Source organism: Lolium perenne, chromosome 3 (assembly GCF_019359855.2).
Source record: "Lolium perenne isolate Kyuss_39 chromosome 3, Kyuss_2.0, whole genome shotgun sequence".
In the NCBI taxonomy this organism is placed as follows: domain Eukaryota; kingdom Viridiplantae; phylum Streptophyta; class Magnoliopsida; order Poales; family Poaceae; genus Lolium; species Lolium perenne.
In genome coordinates, this window is record NC_067246.2 from 216286574 (window position 1) to 216295752 (window position 9179).

Here is a 9179-nt window from a genome sequence, read left to right on the forward strand (position 1 = left end):
CCTGGGCGCGGGCCCACTCCTGGCCGCGCCACCAGGTGGTGAGGGCACCCTGGTGCCCCTCCGACGCCGCCCTTTTGCCTATATATGCTCCCAGACGCGAAAACCCTAGGACAATCGACGATATTCCACGAAGAGTTCCGTAGCCGCCGCCATCACGAAGACAAGTTTCGGGGGACAGAAGTCTCTGTTCCAGCACGCCGCCGGGACGGGGAATTGCCCCCAGAGTCATCTCCATAGACATCACCGCCATCTTCATCGCCATTGCTGTCTCCCATGATGAGGAGGGAGTAGTTCTCCCCCGAGGCTGAGGGCTCTACCGGTAGCTATGTGGTTCATCTCTCTCTCCCATGGTGTGATCTTTATGCGATCATGAGCTTTATATCACTATTAATCTATGTGCTACTCTAGTGATGTTATTAAAGTAGTCTATTCCTCCTCCATGATGTAAAGTTGACAGTATGTGCATTATGTAGTACTTGGCGTAGGTTATGATTATAATCTCTTGTAGATTATGAAGTTAACTATTACTATGATAGTATTGATGCGATCTATTCCCTCTTTCATAGCTATTGTTGACAGTGTGTATGCTATGTTAGTACTCGGCCTAAATTGCAACGGTCTATTACGCACTCTAGAGGTTACTTTAATATGAACTGCGGATGTTGTGGAGCTTGTTTACTCCGGCTTGAGGTGTGCTTTTATAGCCCTACACAATGAATGGTGTTTGTTATCCAACAAGAGAGTGTAGAGTAGCTTTATTTAATTATGTGATCATTGTTGAGAGTGTCCACTAGTGAAAGTTGGATCCCTAGGCCTTGTTTCCAAATATCGAATCTCCGTTTATTTACTGTTCTACTGCATGTTTACTTGCTGCCATATTTATTTCAGATTGTTATTACCACTCATATTCATCCATATCACTTGCATTTTACTATCTCTTCGCCGAACTAGTGCACCTATACATCTGACAAGTGTATTAGGTGTGTTGGGGACACAAGAGACTTCTTGTATCTTAATTGCAGGGTTGCTTGAGAGGGATATCTTTGACCTCTACCTCCCTGAGTTCGATAAACCTTGGGTGATCCACTTAAGGGAAACTTGATGCTGTTCTACAAACCTATGATATTGGAGGCCCAACACTGTCTACAGGAATAGAAGCGTGCGCAGACATCAAGCTATTTTCTGGCGCCGTTGCCGGGGAGGTAAGGTAAAAGGTATTCACATCCTCCAACTACTAAGCTATTTCCTAGCACTGTTGCCGGTGTGTGAGTGCTCGAAGCTATTTCCTTTAGATCCTGCAATTGCATCTTTTTGTTTCTTGTTTTTATTTTTCACTAGTTAGGCATAATGGAAAACAACAGTGAGCTTTTTAATCTATTTCCCGAGTTAAGACATGAATTGTGTGATGCGAAAATTAAAAAACCTATGGAACCTTATTTGCATGCTAGTAGCAATGTTATTAGTATGAACGCGATTACTGCTAATGTTATGGAAAAGTCTAAGCTTGGGGAAGCTAGTTTTTAAGATCTTTTTAGCTTCCCAGCTTTAGGGGAGAAAATTTGCTCTGATAATACTTTATCTCCCATATGCGATAACTCTAATGATGCTTGTGATATTTTAAATCCACCCGTTGAAAGTATTCCATATAAAATACCTATTAAAATTATTGAATGTGTTATGGATAACCGCTATGAAGGGGATGGAACTGTCCATCCTGGAGATCATTTACGATTTTTGCATGAATTATGCGGGTTATTCAAGTGTGCAGGTATCTCTATGGATGAAGTGAGGAAGAAACTATTCTCTATGTCGCTGTCTGGTAAAGCGGCGCATTGGTATAAATTGCTGAAGAATAGGCATTCTCTTGTTTGGGGGGATATTATGCCTCTATTTTATTCTAAATTCTATCCTCCAAGTGAAATTCACAAAGACCGAAACCGCATATATAATTTCTGGCCTCATGATGGAGAGAGTATTGCCCAAGCATGGGGGAGATTGAAGTCTTTAATGCTCAAATGCCCCATTCATGAGCTTCCTGGTAATATCATCATTGATAATTTCTATGCAAGACTTTCTTTTCAAGATAAAACCTTGCTGGATACTACTTGTTCTGGATCATTCACGCGCAATAAAGAAGAGTTTAAATGGGACCTTCTTGATCGGATTCAGGAGAACGCTGAAGATTGGGAGAACGACAAAGGTAAAGAATCAGGTATAAACTATGAATATGAATGCATTAAGTCTTTCATTGAAACTGTTGATTTTCAAGAGCTTAGTGCTAAATATGGTCTTGATCCTCAAATTATGGTCGATTGCTATAGAGCCTTTGCTTCTCATATTAATGTTCCTAAAGAAAATTGGTACATGTATCATGAACCTTTTAAAGACACTTGCATGGAAAATGAAATTGTTGTTAATGATTGCAATAAACATGCCCAAACTTCTGAAAATACTATTTCTTATAAGCATGTTAATTTTTGTGGAATGCATAGACCTTGTGGAATTAATCAAATCGAAGATGAATATTGTATTCATCATAGGAATGAAAAAACTAGAAAGTGGTCTAGGGCTCTAGATGATCTTGGTGAAAAAGTTAGTGTCCTCTATCCTTTTATTTGTGAACTTTGCCATAGAGTGGGTCATTTTAATTTTCAATGCTCCTCCAATGATAATTCGAACCCCATGAGTGTTGCAAATTTGTATTGTGATGATGAAATCCTTCCTAATCAGCATGATGAACTTACTTTATTTTTGAAGGGTGAAGAGTTATCAAGAAAATTTTCTTTGTTAGATATGAGTGATCTTGATATTAATAGTGTCCTGCATGGGTGTATTTCTTATTGCATTGATAATTGCCATACAAATACTTACATACGAAATATTTTAGAAGATGACACTTTGCCAAAATATGATAGGACCGTTGTGTGTTTTAAACTTATTAATGAAAAGGAGGAATCCTCCCAAGTTTCTTCTATTGTTTCTGGAAATAAATCAGGTTATGTGGAGAAGCCTCCCTTCAAGCCTCTTCCTCCTAAAGAAGGGAACGAGGAGAAGGAAAAGAAGAAGAAGAAGGGAACGAAGAAGAAGAAGAAGAAGAAGAAGAAGAAGAGGGGAAATAAAAAGAAAGAGGTAACGGCATATCCCCGCATGTATGAGATAACGATAGGTAACCATAAGTATGTTGCTCCTAATGATTATTATGATAATGAATTTGAGTACAATGATCTTCCTATGCCCTTTACCTACATTAGTGATCATGATTTGAAAGAGCACACTACTTTTGATATTGAAAATCTCTGGGAAACTAATTCTGAAAATGATGATGTTAATAATTGTCATAGTATTAGTACTATCCATGCTTCTTCCCATAATGATATAGAAAGCTCTAAGCTTGGGGATGAGGTGTTTGAAAATCCTTTTGCTACTGATGATTATATGTTTGATACATCTCCTTCTAGTAACAATGATGGTAAGGTTACAGATGAACATACTGTGGAAGATAACTATTCTATTTCTTATGATGACACTATGCCTCCAATCTTTAACAATTATTATAAAGAATGTTATGACATAGGTTATAATTACCCTTATGAAACTTGTCATAGTTATGATGGGATTGCCAAAAACAATTCCCTTAGTATGCAACTTGTTTATCATGTTCAAATTCTTGATAATGATCCTGCTCCAATTACTATTAATGAGAAGAATTCTTCTTATGCCAAAATTAATGATACTTTTATGCATATGAACCATGATAAGAATGTTTTAAGTGATGGTTATATTGTTGAGTTTGTTCATGATGCTACTGAAAGTTATTATGAGAGAGGGAAACATGGTTATATGCATCTTAATAATATTAAGTTTCCCCTCTTTATGTTGAGAATCTTGAAGTCGCGCTTGTGTTGCCTTTCTATGCTTGTTGCGTTATGCTTACATGACTTGTTTATTTACAAGATTCGTTTGTTTCATACTTGCTTTTTGATGCTCTCTTTGCATCAACTCTCATCCTTATGTGAGCATCATTAAAATTACTAAGCTCATCTTAATGGCTATAAAGAAAGCGCTTCTTGGGAGATAACCCATGTTTTTATTTTGCTATTGTTTTGTTGTGTCTTGGAAGTTGTTACTACTGTAGCAACCTCTCCTTATCTTTGTTTTATTGCATTGTTGTGCCAAGTAAAGTCTTTGATAGAGAGTTGATACTAGATTTGGATTTCTGCGCAGAAACAGATTTCTTGCTGTCACGAATTTGAGTAGATCTCTCTGTAGGAAACTCAGAAAAATCTGCGAAAAATCATGAGTAATCCGCAGATATGTACGCAACTTTAATTCAATTTGAGCTTCTTCATCTGAGCATGTTAAGTGCCTCTAAAAAAATCATCTTTACGGACTGTTTTGTTTTGACAGATTCTGCCTTTTATTTCACATTGCCTCTTTTACTGTGTTGAGTGGATTTCTTTGCTCCATTAAATTTCAGTAACCTTGGGTAATGTCCAGAAGTTTTGAGAATGATTGTGTCCTTGCTGAACATGTGAATTTTTGATTTTGCACTAACCCTCTAATGAGATTGTTTTGAGTTTGGTGTGAAGTAAGTTTTCAAAGATCAAGAGAGGAGGATGATATGATATGATCAAGAAGAGTGAAAAGTCTAAGCTTGGGGATGCCCTCGTGGTTCATCCCTGCATATCTCAAGAAGACTCAAGCATCTAAGCTTGGGGATGCCCAAGGCATCCCCTTCTTCATCAACAACTTACTAGGTCACCTCTAGTGAAACTATATTTTTATTCTGTCACATCTTATGTGCTTTACTTGGAGCGTCTGTGTGCTTTTATTTTCTTTTTGTTATTTTCATTCTCTGAATAAATTCGGATCCTAGCAATCCATGTGTGGGAGAGAGACACGCTCCACTTTTTCATATTGAACACTAGTGTTCTTAGTTTTACCTTTAATGTTCATGGCAAAAGTTAAAAGCTACTGCATTTATTGCTATTTGGTTGGAAACAGAAAATGCTTCATGTGGTAATTGGTATCTTATCTTGAATAATTTGATACTTGGCAATTGTTTTGAGTTCTCAAATAAGATCATGTTTAAGCTCTTGCATCATGTAGATTGCACCTATTAGTGGAGAACTATTGTAGAGCTTGTTGAAATTTGGTTTGCATGATTGGTCTCTCTTAAGTCTAGATATTTTCTGGTGAAGTGTTTGAACAACAAGGAAGACAGTGTAGAGTCTTATAACGCTTGCAATGTGTTCTTATGTAAGTTTTGATGTACCGGTTCATACTTGTGTTTGCTTCAAACAACATTGCTAGCCAAAGCCTTGTACTGAGAGGGAATGCTTCTCGTGCATCCAAAACCTTGAGCCAAAACCTATGCCATTTGTGTCCACCATAACTACCTACTATGTGGTATTTCTCTGCCATACCAAAGTAAATTGCTTATGTGCTACCTTTAAAACTTCATTCATTGTCTTTGCAATACATAGCTCATGGGAAAATAGCTTAAAAACTATTGTGGTAAAGAATATGTAGCTTATGTATCTAATTTCTTATAAGTTGCTTGTTGATCGGTAACCATTTTTCTGGGGACGCCATCAACTATTACACTTTTGTTGAATATCATGTGAGTTTCTATGCATGTTCGTCTTGTCTGAAGTAAGGGTGATTTGTCATGATTAAATGGTTTGAGTATGCATATTGTTAGAGAAGAACATTGGGCCGCCAACCAAAGCCATGTATCATGGTGGAAGTTTCAGCTTGGACATTAATCCTCAAATCTCTTATGAAAATATTATCTGTTGTTGAATGCTTAAAGCATTAAAGAGGAGTCTATTATCTGTTTTCTATATTGTCCCGGTATGGATGTCCTCAGTTGAGATCTATCAAAAACGAGAAATCAAATGTGATCTATCTCCTTGGACCTTTGTACAGGCGGCATAGAGGTACCCCTTTGTGACACTTGGTTGAAACATATGTAATGCAATGATAATCCATGGAAATCCGAGCTAATTAGGACAAGGTGTGAGCACTATTGGTATTCGATGCATGAGGCTTGCAACTTATAGGATGTCTTATGCATAACACATATGAATTATTACTACCGTTGACAAAATTGTTTCTATGTTTCCAAAATAAAAGCTCTAGCACAAAAATAGTAATCCCTGCTTCCCTCTGCGAAGGGCCTTTCTTTTACTTTATGTTGAGTCAGTTTACCTAATTCTTTCTATCTTAGAAGCAAACACTTGTGTCAACTGTGTGCATTGATTCCTACATACTTGCTTATTTGCATTCATCATATTACTTTGTGTTGACAATTATCCATGAGATATACATGTTGAAGTTGAAAGCAACTGCTGAAACTTATATCTTCCTTTGTATTGCTTCAAAACCTTCTATTAAGAATTTATTGCTTTATGAGTTAACTCCTATGCAAGTCTTATTGATGCTTGTCTTGAAAGTACTATTCATGAAAAGTATTTGCTATATGATTCAGATGTTTAGTCATTATCTTTACCATTGCTTTGAATCACTTCATTCATCTCATATGCTTTACAATAGTATTGATCAAGATTATGATAGTAGCATGTCACTTCATAAATTATCCTTGTTATCGTTTACCTACTCGAGGGCGAGTAGGAACTAAGCTTGGGGATGCTTGATACGTCTCCAACGTATCTATAATTTCTGATGTTCCATGCTAGTTTTATGACAATACCTACATGTTTTGCTCACACTTTATAATGATTTTATGCATTTTCCGGAACTAACCTATTAACAAGATGCCGAAGCGCCAGTTCCTGTTTTCTGCTATTTTTGGTTTCAGAAATCTTACACAGGAAATATTCTCGGAATTGGACGAAACAAAGCCCACGATCTTATATGTCACGGAAGGTTCCAGAAGTCCGAAGGGGAGACGAAGATGGGCCAGGGGGCCCCACACCACACCTGGGCGCGGGCCCACTCCTGGCCGCGCCACCAGGTGGTGAGGGCACCCTGGTGCCCCTCCGACGCCGCCCTTTCTCCTATATATGCTCCCAGACGCAAAAACCCTAGGACAATCGACGATATTCCACGAAGAGTTCCGTAGCCGCCTCCATCACGAAGACAAGTTTCGGGGAACAGAAGTCTCTATTCCGGCACGCCGTCGGGACGGGGAATTGCCCCCGGAGTCATCTCCATAGACATCACCGCCATCTTCATCGCCATTGCTGTCTCCCATGATGAGGAGGGAGTAGTTCTCCCCCGAGGCTGAGGGCTCTACCGGTAGCTATGTGGTTCATCTCTCTCTCCCATGGTGTGATCTTTATGCGATCATGAGCTTTTTATCACTATTAATCTATGTGCTACTCTAGTGATGTTATTAAAGTAGTCTATTCCTCCTCCATGATGTAAAGTTGACAGTATGTGCATCATGTAGTACTTGGCGTAGGTTATGATTGTAATCTCTTGTAGATTATGAAGTTAAGTATTACTATGATAATATTGATGCGATATATTCCCCCTTTCATAGCTATTGTTGATAGTGTGTATGCTATGTTAGTACTCGGCCTAAATTGCAACGGTCCATTATGCACTCTAGAGGTTACTTTAATATGAACTGCGGATGTTGTGGAGCTTGTTTACTCCGGCTTGAGGTGTGCTTTTATAGCCCTACACAATGAATGGTGTTTGTTATCCAACAAGAGAGTGTAGAGTAGCTTTATTTAATTATGTGATCATTGTTGAGAGTGTCCACTAGTGAAAGTAGGATCCCTAGGCCTTGTTTCCAAATATCGAATCTCCGTTTATTTACTGTTCTACGGCATGTTTACTTGCTGCCATATTTATTTCAGATTGTTATTACCACTCATATTCATCCATATCACTTGCATTTTACTATCTCTTCGCCGAACTAGTGCACCTATACATCTGACAAGTGTATTAGGTGTGTTGGGGACACAAGAGACTTCTTGTATCTTAATTGCAGGGTTGATTGCGAGGGATATCTTTGAACTCTACCTCCCTGAGTTCGATAAACCTTGGGTGATCCACTTAAGGGAAACTTGCTGTTGTTCTACAAACCTCTGCTCTTGGAGGCCCAACACTGTCTACAGGAATAGAAGCGTGCGTAGACATCAAGGTCCAAGGAGATAAATCACATTTGATTTCTCAATTTTGATAGATCTCAACTTAAGGACATCCATACCGGGACAACATAGAAAACAGATAATAGACTCCTCTTTTTAATGCTTTAAGCATTCAACAATAATAATATTCTCATAAGAGATTTTGAGGATTTAAGTGTCCAAGCTGAAACTTCCACCATGATACATGGCTTTGGTTGGCGGCCCAATGTTCTTCTGTAACAGTATGCATACTCAAACCATTTCAACTCATGGAAAATCTCCCTTACTTCAGACAAGATGAACATGCATAGCAACTCACATGATATTCAACAAATGTGTGACAGGTTGATGGCGTACCCAGATAACATGGTTACCGCTCAACAAGCAACTTATAAGAACTAAGATACATAAGTGACATATTCCTTACCACAATAGTTTTTAGGCTACTTTCCCATGAGCTATATATTGCAAAAACAAGGAATAAATTTTTGAAAGGTTTTAAAGGTAGCACACAAGCAATTTACTTTGGAATGGCGATAAAATACCACATATAGGTAGATATGGTGGACACGATTGGCATTTTGGTTTTTGGGAGTTGGATGCACGAGTAGAGCTCATACTCAGTACAAATGAAGGCTAGCAAAAGAAAGGGGGCGACCGACTAAGAGAGCAATAATGGCAATAATGATGCATAGCAACAAAACTTATTAATCAAAGCATATGGTGATATTAAAAGTCAAAAACTAAATGATCATCAAGTCAACTCAATTGAAACATCAAAGGACATCTTTCATTTGCATCACTATTAATATGAGACTTCTTACTCGTATTTAACATCAATTAACTTATTTGAAACAACTCTCGTAGATAATATTCAGTAGATATCAGAGAGATAAATTCACTTGCATATAGAAAACCAACAAGCTCTGAACATAATATGAATGAAAAACTAGAGCTTAAACGTAGTACTCGCAAAAATAGAACGCTCGTTGAACATATGAGTGAAAACTAGAGCGTTCATGCAATTAAAGCGGAGTGTGTCTCTCTCCAAAACAAATATGATGGGTAAAACTT